At 44.4% G+C, this 15,000-nt stretch overlaps 1 protein-coding gene across 1 annotated transcript in view; it reads right to left on the bottom strand.

Moving 5' to 3' along the window:
• The window catches only part of Exn (Ephexin), a 250,353-nt gene that overhangs the window by 110,544 nt on the left and 124,809 nt on the right, over positions 1-15,000 (bottom strand). The window lies entirely within an intron of this gene.

Genomic DNA, 15,000 nt, shown 5'->3' with positions numbered 1-15,000 from the left:
ATATATATATATATATATATATATATATATATATAAAAGACTGATATAAAATGTTGAAAGACTATGAGCTTGGAGTTCAAGGTCCTGGCAGTGAAACCAGGTGGGCAAGATCCTTAGAGTTTTACAAACCCGTAAATTCTTGTTGCCGTTGTTACTGTCGTCGGTGTGTTATCCCGTTAATTGGAACACATCATCCTTCCATTTTTTTTCTTTCTTTCTTTCTTTCTTTTCTTTTCTTTTCATTTTTTCTTTCTTTCTTTTAAAGAAAGACAACGATGACATTCCTAAAACTAAACTATCTTTCTAATGGTAACTTTCCCAAACGCAGCCACAACTTTCTTTGCCTCGACACCAAAGAAAATAGATCCCTTTCCGGTCAAATATAGAAAGAATCTCACACATCATCACCGAACCTATACATAACCAAGACAATCCACCAAAAAAAATCCAACATTGCTAAAGACAAAAAGGGCCAATCATTCCGCAAGTGAAAGCAAAGACGCAGTTTATAATTGCTCGTGATTTCGAGTCAAAACAACACAGCCGATGAATCAAGAACGAAAACAGGAAACGCTGACCGAGTGACTTCAGGCTCAGGAAAAATTCGGATATTCGGTGAGAGGATCCTTTCTCTTTGGAATTTGAGGAAATGGGGAGGGGACGGGATGGGAAGGGGGGGGAGGATCCTGGGGGAGTGGGGGAGAGAATCCTGGGAGAAGGGACGGGGGGAGAATCCTTAGGGAGTCGGGGAGGGGAGGGAGGGGAGACTCCTGGGGGAGGGGAAGAAGGTGGGAGAATCCTGGGGGAGGGGAAGAAGGTGGGAGAATCCTGGGGGAGGGAGGGGAGAATCCTGAGGGAGGGGAGAATCCTGGGGGAGTGGGGGAGGGGAGGAAGGGGGGGAGAGAATCTTAAGGGGATTGGAGAAGGAAGGGAAGATTAAAAATCTGTTGGGGGAATGGGAAAGGAGAAGGGGAGAAGATTCTGGGGGAAATGGGTAAGAGGAAAGGGTAATATGGAAGGGGAAGGAGGAGGACAGAATCTGAAAGAAAATGGGGAGGAGGAGGATATAATCTGTGGAAATGGGGGAAGGGGAAGGAGGAGGAAAGAATCTGGGGGAAATAGGGGAAGTGTAAGGAGGAGGAAATAATTTGTGGAAATGGGGGAAGGGGAAGGGAAAGGGAAGAATCACAATTAATTCCATCCGGCCAGGCAAGGAGTTCCAACACTGGACGAGCTTAACAACCACCCACACATACACATACCCATCGAGCACACCATGTGAATACAAGCGTAACACAACAGACAAGAGTTTGACAGCTCTTGAGCAGGGCCTGACACCCGGGGCGCAGTGACGTTGTCAGTCTGGACGAGGGAAGGCGCTGTGCCCTGCTCGAGGCTGGTGGCAGGGTGGAAGACATCACACGAAAGCAGGGGTGTGAGCCGGGTGGGGGGACTCGAGTGTGGACACTGAATCGGGGAAAAGCTTTGTGTCTGTGTCATCGATTTGTTTCCTGTTTTTTTGTTTTTTTTCCTTCTATCTAAGCACTTTTATCTATCTTTATTCATCTATCTTTATTTATCTCACCCTTCTATCTATACCTATGCACTTGACAAATCGGTGTATTTTTCTTGCTCTATATTCGCTTGATATTTGAAAACTAATCGGGAACCACTAACAGACAGTGCGACACGAGGTTCGAGTCAGAAATGTGTAGCTGGAAATGTGGAGAGAGAAAGAGTGAGAAGCCAGTGGGCGGCGGTCGCCCGGGGGTGGGCGGGGAAGGGAGAAGGGGAGCGAGAGGTCATTTGGGTGATATTGTGACAAAGGAATCCTCGGAACAAAGACATACAAACTTGATGCAATGGATTCTACGTATTTAAAAAAACTCAAATCTCCTTTTTGTCAATAGATAAAGACCTTTCAAAAAGTGCACAAGGAGAACAATCATATGAATCGTATTATAAAGCGTCTTCTTCCCGGCCATACCAACTCCTGCCACCGCAAACGACCCAAACATTTCCGGCGAGGTCAGGGTGTGACCCTGGCTGCTTCGCCCTCCCTGCCACCGCGCGCATCGCTGTTGCTGTTGTCAGGCTGTCAACATTGCAGACGCAACCCGCCGTGGTCTTCAGCGAGCGGGAAAGTCTATCGTAATTGTCACTTTCACCGGAATAGCATTTCCGATCGCCTTTCGCTGCCGTTGCATTCAGGCAACAAAAACAGGAGGAGAAGTTGAATAACCGAAGCGAGATTGCGTCACTTACATCGTAGATCGTACGAGACTTTCGAAAACTTTCGCTCAGAAAAACAAACAAACTTATACACATATATACGAACATACATAAATATACATAATAATACAAATAGACAAAGATGTACCACAAACATCTATATCTCTTAAGAACCTCAAATGAAGATAAACCAAACATCACATCTTGAAGTCAAACATACAAACAACCCCCCTCCCCTCCCCTCCACCCTCTCCCCACCATGCGTCTACGCCCCCCCACCCCACCCCCACCCCCCAAAAAAAACATGAAAAAAAACAGCAGACAGACGTGAGCGAGTGTCCGAGCCTGACCTCCGCTTGACCGCGTGACGTCACCCCCATTCGTACAACAACAGGTTAGTGTTACGTGGTCCCGCTTCGAGAGACGGAACGGAGGTGCGAGACTGCGAGTGCCTGGGCCGCAGATCTTGGCGCCCGTAGCAGACTTTCCGCGAATCCGTAACAGGTGTTTGATTACCGGTGTGCACAGCAGGTGACCGACTAGCCCCCCTCCCCCTCTCCCCCCTTCCCCCACCCTTCCCCCACCCTACCCCTCGTAAAACATTCCAGGTATGTCTAAAGGACTTAACTGTAGTATCGCCCAAAGGAACACGGTTGAGACCTAGGGCGTTTGGAGTGCTCAGAGTGAAGGTTATGGTAATGGTAACGATAATGATAATAGGGGATGATATGTATTACTATTATTGTTATGATTGCAACTATCATCATCATAATCATTATTTTAGTAGCGTTGGTATTAGTGTCATTATTATCATCGTCACCACAACCATATATTTTGTCCTCCTCGACGGATTTTTTTTTTTAACCTTTCTTCCCTCCCGCTCTTTTTTTCCCCTTCTTCCCTCCCTCCTTCTCTCTCCCTCTCTCCTTCCCTCTCTCTTTCCTTCCCTCCTTCCTTTCCTATCCCTCTCTTATTCCCTCTCTCTTAACTTCCCTCCCTGCTTTCTTCTCTATTTCCTTCCCTCCCTCCTTCTCTCTCCCTCTCTCATTCCCCCTCTCTTTCCTTCCCTCTCTCCCTCTCTCATTCCCTCTCTCTTCCTTCACTTCCTCCCCTTTTTCCTCCTCCCTTCCCTTCTTCCCACTCTCCCTTCCTTCCCTTCCTTCCCTTCCTTCCCTCTCTTCTTCTCTCCCTCCTTGCCCACTCCTACAGCGTGAAGATAAAAGAGAGAGAGTCATTCAGACCACGCCCCCCCCCCCACCCTCCAATCTCATGACACTCCCCCCCCTTCTCCTTCTCCTGTGTGTGCGTGTGTGTGTGTGGGGGGGGGGGGGGGACTGATCCAACGCGAGGTTTACCGCTGTGGTTCCCGCCCCCGCCCCTTCCCTCCCCCCTCCCCCTCCGCTCGCCTGCTCGCCCGACGCAGGTGTTCTGTATCGCATTCTTGCTGCGTCATTCGAGATTTTTATTAAAACATTAATAAAAAATTATGTGATGATAATGGTCATATTGATGATGATGATGATGATGATGACGGTGATGGTGATGATGATGATGATGATGATGGTGGTGGTGGTGGTGGTGGTAGTGGTGGTGGTGGTGATGATGATGATGATGATGATGATGATGATGATGATGGTGGTGGTGGTGGTGGTGGTGGTGGTGGTGGTGATGATGATGATGATAATGATGATGATGATATTAATGATGTTAATGATAGTAATGCTAACAACAAAACGACAACAACAACAATAATAATAATCATGATAATAAATACTGATAACAACAACAATCATAATAATAAGTTCAACCATCTTAATAAATTCTTCAGTTCTTTTAATACATTCTATGCACATATTCTATAACAATTTTCTTTTTAAATATATATCTGCAAATCACTAAAAAATAAATGCATTTTTCGAGTCTATGGCGTCCATCTTCAAATTCAATAAAGTTGATATCAAGTGATGATATGTTCTCGTTTACAATATTTAAGGCGAAATTATAGATCTTTGCTTGACCTTTTCTGTTTTTCGTTTGTTTCTTTTCCCGATATCTGCTTGTTTGTTTGTCTGTGTTTTATTTATTCATATATTTGGTTTTCTAAGTTCTTTGGAAGTATTGATACTAAACACGGTATATGCAAGTTAAGGAATTCACTAATTCTTAAAAAATCTGAAATTCAGTATTCTAACATTAAAATAAATATAATTTTATATTGACATCAGAGGACCGCCGCCCATTTTGAAACTTAAAAAAAAAAAATCAGAAAGCAAGTCTGTTTAAAGTCTCTGTCAGAAAACATTCAACAAAGAAATGCTTAGCAAGAAACATGTTATTTACAAAATACGAAAGATAGAAAATAATAATGCAATAGAAAGAAAAAATACAAAGAAAAAGAAAAGAAAAAAAAATAAATCTGAGATTTCTTCCTTAGCCAAGCAAAGGAAAAAGAAAAACAAGCACAATGCTCAATTACAGAATCACGCTTTATATGAAAACATAAAAATAAAATAAAAAAAATTAAACAATTTATTCAGGAAGAAGGCATAACGAGAGCAGTGCTTGCGCAGTCACGATCCTGCCTTCAGGCCGATTTACAAACTTCCTTTCTAAATTGACACATGTTTATGCTACGGATTTTTCTTGCTAATCATACAATGTAAAAATAAAGTTACAGGATCTCAGTCACTTGATTTATCGACTCGGAACACTGAACGAAAAATATATATATATATATAACATACACGTTCTATCATCACACAGCATATTTTGTCTGTTTGTTAGGATTGTTATTCTTACATGAATAATAATCAAGAGCCTTTTGTTACTGCGTGTGTGTGTGTGTGTGTGTGTGTGTGTGTGTGTGTGTGTGTGTGTGTGTGTGTGTGTGTGTGTGTTGTTTGGGGGGGGGAGGAAGGAAGGAGAGGAAGTAAGGAGAGAGAGAGAGAGAGAGAGAGAGAGAGAGAGAGAGAGAGAGAGAGAGAGAGAGAGAGAGAGAGAGAGAGAGAGAGAGAGAGAGACAGACAGAGACAGAGAGACAGAGATAGAGACAACCAGACATACAAAGAGAGAGTGAGTGAGAGACAAAGATAGAGAAAGCCAGACAGACAAAGAGTGAGTGAGTGAGAGACAGAGAGAGAGACAGAGAGAGAGAGAGAGAGAGAGACAGAGAGAGAGAGAGAGAGAGAGAGAGAGAGAGTAAGAGAGAGACAGAGAAAGTGAGAGAGAGAGATAGAGAGAGAGAAACAGAGAAAGTGAGAGAGAGAGAGAGAGAGAGAGAGAGAGAGAGAGAGAGAGAAGAGCAAAATCCCAAACAGCGTCCAAGTGCGTCTTCCAACCGCTCACGACCGCCCCATGAGCCGTGACGGTGGACTAGCTGTTCATGCTTGCCGCTGCTTGTGAGGAACCGATCAGAATGCACCGCTCCGACTCCACTCCCCTCCCCCTTCCCCCCCTCCCCCTCATCCCCCCCACTCTATCCCCTTGTCTTCTCCTCCCCCCCCCTATTCCATTCTCTACGTCATTTACGCAAACTTCCGGGATGGTATCTCTCGCTCTCTCTTTCTCTCTCTCTCTCTCTCTCTCTCTCTCTCTCTCTCTCTCTCTCTCTCTCTCTCTCTCTCTCTCTCTCTCTCTCTCTCTCTCTCTCTCTCTCTCTCTCTCTCTCTCTCTCTCTCTCTCTCTCTCTCTCCTCTCTTTCCTTCTCTCTCTCTCTCTCTCTCTCTCTCTCTCTCTCTCTCTCTCTCTCTCTCTCTCCTTCATTCTTCATTCTTCATTCTTTCATTCTTTCATTCTCTCATTCTCTCCCTTCCTTCCTCCTTCCCTCCATCCCTTCCTTCCTTCCTTCCTTCCTTCCTCCCTCCTCCCCTTCCTACCCCTCTCCTTCCCTCCTCTCATCCCTCCCCCTCCCTTTCTCTCTCTCCTTCCCTCCTCTCCTCCCTCCCCCTCTCCTCTCTCTCTGTCTCCTTCCCTCCACATCTCCTTCCTCCCCCCCCTCCCTCCCTCCTTGCGCTCCTCTCTCTCTCTCTCTCTCTCTCTCTCTCTCTCTCTCTCTCTCTCTAACGGGTAATATAATTAACATGAAAGCATGACAAATGCCATTCTTAACACCTGATTACGAAACCGCTTGACAATACCGGAAACAATAAGAAAAAAAGAGAAATTACTTTAAGCAATGAGCCCTCCCCCCCAAAAAAAAAAAAAAAAAAAAAAAAAAAAAACATAAACGACATGTTTAACATTCCTGCGTTGCATCATAAGCCAGACTGTCACTTCAACCTTGTAAATACCGATCTATACTTTGTCTAAACGAGTCTTTGTAGATGAAGAAAATAAACATAAGCATAAAACTCATCTCTTTTTTTCTTTTTTTTCTTTTTTTTTAGGAGAGTGAAATTTCGAAATCTCAGCCACTTCCCTCTCATTGTTTACCTTCCAGGGAAATAATTCTGGTAATCTACCAATGCTAATCCTTTCTACTTTCATCCACCTCTCTCAGCAGATACCCTCCAATCCTATAACTTATCCTCCAATCCAATAACTTAACCATCCTATCCTATAACTAATCCTCCTATTCTATAACTTATCCTCCAATCCAATAACTTAACCATCCTATCCTATAACTAATCCTCCTATTCTATAACTTATCCTCCAATCCAATAACTTAACTATCCTATCCTATAACTTATCCTCCTCCTATCCTCTAACTTACCCTCCTATCCTATAACTTATCCCCCCTATCCTCCTATCCACTAACTTATCCTCCTCCTATCCTATAACTTACCCTCCTATCCCATAACTTATCCTCCAATCCAATAACTTAACCATCCTATCCTATAACTAATCCTCCTATTCTATAACTTATCCTCCAATCCAATAACTTAACTATCCTATCCTATAACTTATCCTCCTCCTGTCCCATAACTTAACCATCCTATCCTATAACTTATCCTCCTCCTATCCTATAACTTATCCTCCTCCTATCCTATAACTTACCCTCCTATCCCATAACTTACCCTCCTATCCTATAACTTATCCTCCTCCTATCCTATAACTTAACCCTCCTATCCTATAACTTACCCTCCTATCCCACAACAAATCTACAAACTTATCACATCTATGATCCAGTCACTCGGCCTCCGATTTCGAATGGTAAATAGATGCACACTTTGCTTATGGAAGCGGCTGACCTTTGCACCGTGACCAGGTCTGGAGCCGCGCATTCCTCGGGGTGATGTTCCAGTTCGAATTACGTCAACGTTTATTAATATATATGTGTGTATATGTACGCACGCACGTACAGGGGAGGGGGGAGGAGGAGGAGGTGGAGGAGGAGGAGGTGGTGGAGGTGGTGGAGGAGGAGGTGGGGGAGGTGGTGGTGGTGGTGGTGGTGGAGGTGGTGGTGGTGGAGGAGGAGAAGGTGGAGGTGGAGGTGGAGGAGGAGGTGGAGGAGGAGGAGGAGGAGGTGGTGGTGGAGGTGGAGGAGGAGGAGGAGGAGGAGGAAAAGGAGGAGATATATAGATTGAGAGAGAGAGAGGAGGGATGGGAGGGAGGAAAGGGAGGTAGGAGGAAGGTAGGATGGAGGGGAGAGAATGAGAGAATGAAAGAAAAAGAGAGAGAGAGAGAGAGAGAGAGAGAGAGAGAGAGAGAGAGAGAGAGAGAGAGAGAGAGAGAGAGAGAGAGAGAGAGAGAGAGAGAGAGAGAGAGAGAGAGAATCACGTCTTGCCGTGACACTCCCAACCCGGGTCACGGTATGTCACTTTCACTGGGCGCGACAGAAGCAAACACACACACACAAACAAACAAACAAACAAACAAGCACAAAAAGACAACAAAAGACTGTCAATAAAAGGGGAAAAAACACAAATTTCACAATGCTAATATCAGTAAGATACCATTAAGAGGAAAATCACAATCAGATCCACTTTCTAATGACACAATCCAGCTTTTTTTTTTTTTTTTTTTTTAACGTAATCCACGCGTTCTTGGTATGTACACTGTCGCTATGAACCTTTCTACAGGTTCCCCTAAACCCAACCGCGTCAAAAAAACAGACTACAGTGATGAGATGTAGCCTCTAGCATAGGGCTGGGACGTGATGGTGCTGTGGAAATGAGTAGGAACAACCTCTCACTATACACACACACACACACACACTTACACACACACTCACACATACACACACACACACACACACACTTACACACACACACACACATACACACACACACACACACTTACACACACACACACACACACACACACACACACACACTTACACACATAATTACGAAACAAAAAAAAAACACAAAACCATATCTACCACATACCATTCCTAACCACAAAACACCACACAAACACCGAACAACCCCAAGAAACAAACCCAGGAATACCATACCCATTACCCATTAACTATCATACCACGTACACATCACACCGCCGCTGCAATTGCTCCCTCGCCAGGCAAAGATGCATTCCACACACTCCTCCCTTTGAGGCGACGACGCAATGAAACACTTAATTAACAAGCTTTATTGTGCCTTTGAAAAGAGGCGGAGACTTCCTTATTATATAATTTCTCTTTCGTTTGTTTGTTTTTTTCTTTCTTTCTGTTTCTCTTTTATTCTTTCTGTTGCTGACTTTCTCTTTTTTCTCGCTTTTACTTTCTCTTTTTTTCTCTTTCTCTCTCTTTCTATGTTCATTTGAAGTTCTCTTTCTTTCTCTTCTATTTCAATATTTCGATCTTTGACCGTTTCATACTCTCTTTCTTCCTCTTTCTCTTTCTTCCTCTTTCTCCTTCCATCATTCTCTGTATGCACTTGTTACGTCTAACTCATGGCCTATTGAACATACTTTCATCCTATGCACTTTCCACAAAATAAGAATCCTATAAAACGTCAATCAAATACTAAATCCTTCGTAGTATTATCTTTACAATTCTTCGAATCCAAAGCTTGTGATTATCAAACTGTTAAACACTCTATTTCATTTACAAAACGACTGACTATAAATACAAAAAAAAATTATTGAAATATTTCGTCTGGGCATTACAGCATCACCTTCATGATCTTATCTATTATTGAAGTGATGCAAATGTGATGATAAGTGACCTCAGAAGTATGCGCCTCAGTCTGGATTCGACCGCATGCACACAAGCGTTCTTCTACGCTACTCGCTCTCTACTCGCCGTATTAGCGTCCCTCGTTGATAACCAGGGCAAGGGTGCTAGCTAACTGGTATGGGTGCTAACTCGTATGGATGCTAACTCGTATGGATGCTAACTCGTATGGATGCTAACTCGTATGGGCGCTAACTCATATGGGTGCTAACCCGTATGGATGCTAACTGGAATGGATGCTAACTCGTATGGGCGTCAACACCTCAGGGCCCTAACTCGTATACACACCAACTCGCACTCGCGTCCATGCCATGCTCCAAAAAGGTCATAGGGTCCGGACGTAATCTTGTATACAAGGTGTTGGATTCAGAGAGATGTAAAATTGGACTCTGGACAAGGTAGGATTACGTAATCTGTGTTTCATTACATCACCTACCAACCTTTTGATGGCAATTACCTGTCTGTTGATAAGGTCGCGTCTGTAACGTGATGTGTTACGGTCAGACAAGTGCAGCACGTGCGAACTGTGCCTCTAGTTCCAAATTCCAGAGAGAATATTATATTGCTTTGACTAAAGCACTTATACGGTACCCGATCTCTTCCAAGCAAGTTCCTTTGGTCGCTGTCCTTCATGCACCCAATAATTGTTTAATGCACCACATAGGCAGTCTATTGATGGGCAATCATGCAACCATGATTCGCATCCACGTAAAAACGCAAACATCAAACAGCGTCAAGAAAATTTTAGCGATTAACGCATAAGCTTATCGTCATGATTATTAACAAAAACGATTAATTAAGTAGTCATATGCACGAACACACACACACACAAACACACACACTCACAAACACACACACACACATACACACACACACGCACACACACGCGCGCGCGCGCACACACACACACACACACACACACACACACACACACACACACACACACACACACACACACACACACACACACACACACACACACACACACACACAAACACACACAGACACACACACACACACACACACACACACACACACACACACACACACACACACACACACACACACACACACACGGGTGCTTCTTGTGTGCTGTGCCTGCCCCGCGTGCCACTCGCGGAATATAGATGTCGCGCCGTCCTCCTGCGTGGGCTGACCGGCACCACCTGGGGACGAGGCCACGGGCGCGAGGGGTTCTAGCATGGTGTTGCTTTTCTCGCTATTATCTTTATTATGACAAAGTTATCGTCGTTGTTATTGTTGATATCGTTATCATTACTGTTGTTGCTGTTACTGTTGTCATCATCATTATCAATATCATTATTATCATCATTACTACTGTTATCTTCCTCCTCACCATCATCATTATCATCAGATTACTAGTACTAGCAGTAGTAGCAGTAGTAGTTATGGCAGTATCAGCAGTATTAACAGTGATAATAATAGTAATAGTATCATTTAACATATATTTTCGTGTAATGTGAAGGACAAATTACATTAGCACAGTACTACACAGGGTACGTTTCATAGCTCGTTATGGCTCGTTTACTTTCACTTCTTTTCGCGTTTTTTTTAATGAATTTCGGTTTACCTTTGTTCAGAAGGATGTTCTTATTTCTGGCATTGTGAACTCCTGTTCCTCGTAATAATAAAGGGCTTTAAATTGAGTAGCTTTCACTTTCCTTCTTTCATGGAAATTAAATTACCATCATTCGTCTTGTCACTGATATTGTTTCCCTTTTTGCTCTTTAAGTCTTCATTCATTTCTCTTCAAACCTCTTTCCTGCCTCCTCTTCCGCCTCTTCTTCGACTCTTTTAAATCCCCAACCCCTTCCCTCTTTGCTTTTTCTGTCTTTGCCTCTCCTCTCTTTCGTCTTTCATTCACTGCATTCCCCACCTTTCATATCCCCCCCAGCTATCATATTCCCACTTTCTCAAACTCATCTTCCTCATCTTCTCTATTTGATGCTATTTCCGTTCTCCGTCGCTCAGTTGTCGAGCACATTAAGAGAACGAGTGTGTCGACTTCTCAGACACAATTAACAGACTCTAACAGACTCTATCAGACTCTAACAGACTCTAACAGACTCTATCAGACTCTAACAGACTCTATCAGACTCTAACAGACTCTATCAGACTCTAACAGACTCTAACAGTATGTAACAGTATATAATAGTATATAACCGTGCCCAGGGCGGTTATGACTACACAGTACACTATATACGTTTAAGAAGGCAAGGCACGGTGGCAACAGTCAGTACCTTTGCACTGATTTAATTACTCATTGGTTAGATGTATATTTTCTGCATTAATATTGTTAAATCGAAGTGTCTATATATGAGCATAATTGTCATCAATACACAGGCATGTTTCTCTCATTAATTTAAACTTCCTATTGCATTTACTTCCTTATTTTTCTCCATCAGATTTTGCTGCCGTTAACAAGACGAATAATTTAGACCAATAGTTATACACGCAAGAATAGTTATCGTCTAATTTATTTGTTTTTACCTTTAAACTACAGATGCTTGTACGGTTATTAAATCGCCAATGACATATAGTATAATTATTAATAACGTGGAGAAATACAGAGAGAATTACAAGCGAGAAGATTACAAACCAAATCTTTCATTAGATTCATATGACTTTTCAATATTCTTCAACAAACAGTTAATCTATCTTTCTCAATGTTCTCCCTCCTCCCTATCCTCCCGAAACCCCATCCTATGCCCTAGTCCCTATTGCAACTTTGCACCTTGCATCTTTGCCGACCTGTTGTTTGTTATTAGTCTTGCAGGAGCTGCGGGTTCTCACACAGAATTGACCCCGATAGCGACGTCTGGCAACTCTCGTCCCACGCCACTCTACTCGCGCGGAACATCGGCGTTGCCACGATTTTTGTTGTTGTTGTTGTTGTTGTTCTCTGTTATTTTGTAGTTGTTGTTGTTCCGTTTTTGTTGTTGTTGTTTGTTTGCTTCTATGTGTATTTGTTCGCAGAGTCAAAGGATAATCTGGGGACTTCCAGGTTGTTTTTTCGGGAGGGATTTCCATACAGTGCCATACTATTTTTCCAAGGAGGTTGTTGAAGATGGGGGAGGGGGAGGGGGGAGGGGGTAAGTGGAAGGGGGAGGGGAGAATGTTCAGAATTGGCATCACTATATCATACCTGCGCGTGTCAAGGTCCCCGGTCGCCTCTCTCGGCAGAGGAGCGTAAGGACGAGACCTGCGTGGACGGGCGGGCGGGTATGACCCTTATCGCCGGCCACAAGGAAGGTCGGGTTTGCGCCGCCGTGCCCCCGGGACACCACTCCCCTCCCCCACACTGTGCGCTGAATACTTACTCGCTGTGTGTGTGTGTGCGTGCGTTCGTGCGTGCATGCGTGCGTGCGTTCCTTTGGGATCAGAGCTTAAGGAATCGCCACTATGAGGGCACCTCGAAGGCGCTTAATCCTTAATCCTGTTACGGCGTTCATTCCGGACGACATGTTTAGTGCCGGCGGTGTCCCCCTGGCGGCGGGCTCCGCAACCTCGACGGCGCGGTAGGTCGGCCTCACACCTTGAGACCAGACGAAGTGTCATTCATTTCCTCCATATCCTGACTTCGCAGCGCCCAAGCCCGCCCGCCCGCCTTCCCGCCCGTACGCCCGCTGCCCTCACCGCTGACTTCACAGCCACGTCGAGCCAACATCAGCAACACAATTCCAGGACAATGACGTCACAACCGCCTCCATGCTCCCTCGCTGACGTCACACACACACACACACACACACCTCCGAGCCGGCCCTTGGGACTCAAAGACAGCGCCGATTCCGATATGCTTTTTGGAAATAATTGTAATGTCAAAAAAGAAAATCTTGACACGTTTTATGTGGCAACAACTCCATAGGATTTGCCCAAGTCCTGTTGCGAGGGTCCAACGACCTTAAGTAATCCCTTCAAAACGACTTGCCTAGAACGCCTAGGAGAGCAAGTATGTATGTATCCGTTACAGGACCTCGGACATGGACACACACACACACACACACACAAACACACACACACATAAACACACACACACATAAACACACACACATACAAACAAACACACTCACACACACACATACAATCAAACAAACAAACAAACACATACAAAATCACATACACATACACACACACACACACACACACACACACACACACACACACACACACACACACACACTCCAAACGTACGAAAGCTGTGCATGCACGTCTCAGAACCCCAAGCACACACGCCCAGACCCGCCCCAGCCTGGTTGTGTAACCAAGCATGTCATGAGGACGTGTCATGAGGACGTGTCATGAACGAGGCTTGATGCAGTTTCATGAATTGAGAAACTATGTGAGTGAAAGGATTATGGGGTCGCTATGAAATCCGTTTTGTTATCATTGCTGTTGTTATTATTACTATGATCTTTATTCTTTTCATTTTCTTTTTCATTATTATCGTTTTTGTTCTTGTTGTTTTTTCTCTTTGCTTTATGATTAACATTATTATCATCATGATTATTATTATTATTACCATTGATGTTACCTTTATAGTTACCGTTATCATTATCATAACCATCATCATTATTATCATTATCATTATCACTATCACTACTATCATTACTATTATCATTACCATCATCATCATTTTAAAGTATATCCACGTCTGATTTATGAATGAATGCTTGAATTAATATTTCATTAAGTGAATGGAAAAAAATGAGTGGAAATTGCAAGAAATTATTAATTACTGTCAGTGAAATACAAGAACTTCCTCCTTCCTTCCTTCCTTCCTTCCTACTCCTCCCTCCTTCCTCCCTTCCTACTCCCTCCTCCCTCCTCCCTACTCCTCCCTCCTTCCTTCCTTCCACCCTTCCTCCTCCTTCCTCCTCCCTCCTTCCTCCCTTCCTACTCCCTCCTCCCTCCTCCCTACTCCTCCCTCCTTCCTTCCTTCCACCCTTCCTCCTCCTTCCTCCTCCCTCCTTCCTCCCTTCCTCCTTCCTACTCCTTCCTACTCCTTCCTCCTTCCTCCCTCCTTCCTTCCTACTCCTTCCTCCTCCCTCCTTCCTTCCTACTCCTTCCTCCTTCCTCCCTCCTTCCTTCTTACTCCTTTCTACTCCTCCCTCCTTCCTCCCTTCCTTTTTCCTACTCCTTCCTCCTCCCTCCTTCCTTCCTACTCCTTCCTCCTCCCTCCTTCCTTCCTACTCCTTCCTCCTTCCTCCCTCCTTCCTACTCCTCCCTCCTTCTTCCCTTCCTCTTTCCTCCTCCTCCCTCCTTCCTTCCTTCCTCCTCCCTCCTTCCTTCCTACTCCTTCCTCCTTCCTCCCTCCTTCCTACTCCTCCCTCCTTCTTCCCTTCCTCTTTCCTACTCCTCCCTCCTTCCTTCCTTCCTCCTTCCTACTCCTTCCTCCTCCCTCCTTCCTTCCTACTCCTTCCTCCTTCCTCCCTCCTTCCTTCCTCCTTCCTACTCCTCCCTCCTTCTTCCCTTCCTCTTTCCTACTCCTCCCTCCTTCCTTCCTTCCTCCTTCCTCCTCCCTCCTCCTTCTAGGCCATTCCTTATAGATAATCATCTGTATATGTATATTTTCCCTTTCCTCTTCTTCTCCTTCTTCTCCCTTTCTTATTTCTTTATCCCTTCTTCTTCTT

The sequence above is a fragment of the Penaeus japonicus genome, unplaced genomic scaffold (assembly GCF_977035675.1).
Source record: "Penaeus japonicus unplaced genomic scaffold, GWHDUDI00000001_assembly GWHDUDI00000014, whole genome shotgun sequence".
Taxonomy (NCBI): Eukaryota; Metazoa; Arthropoda; class Malacostraca; order Decapoda; family Penaeidae; genus Penaeus; species Penaeus japonicus.
The sequence above is the reverse complement of the archived record's forward strand: the minus strand, read 5'-3'. Positions and strand labels throughout refer to the sequence as shown.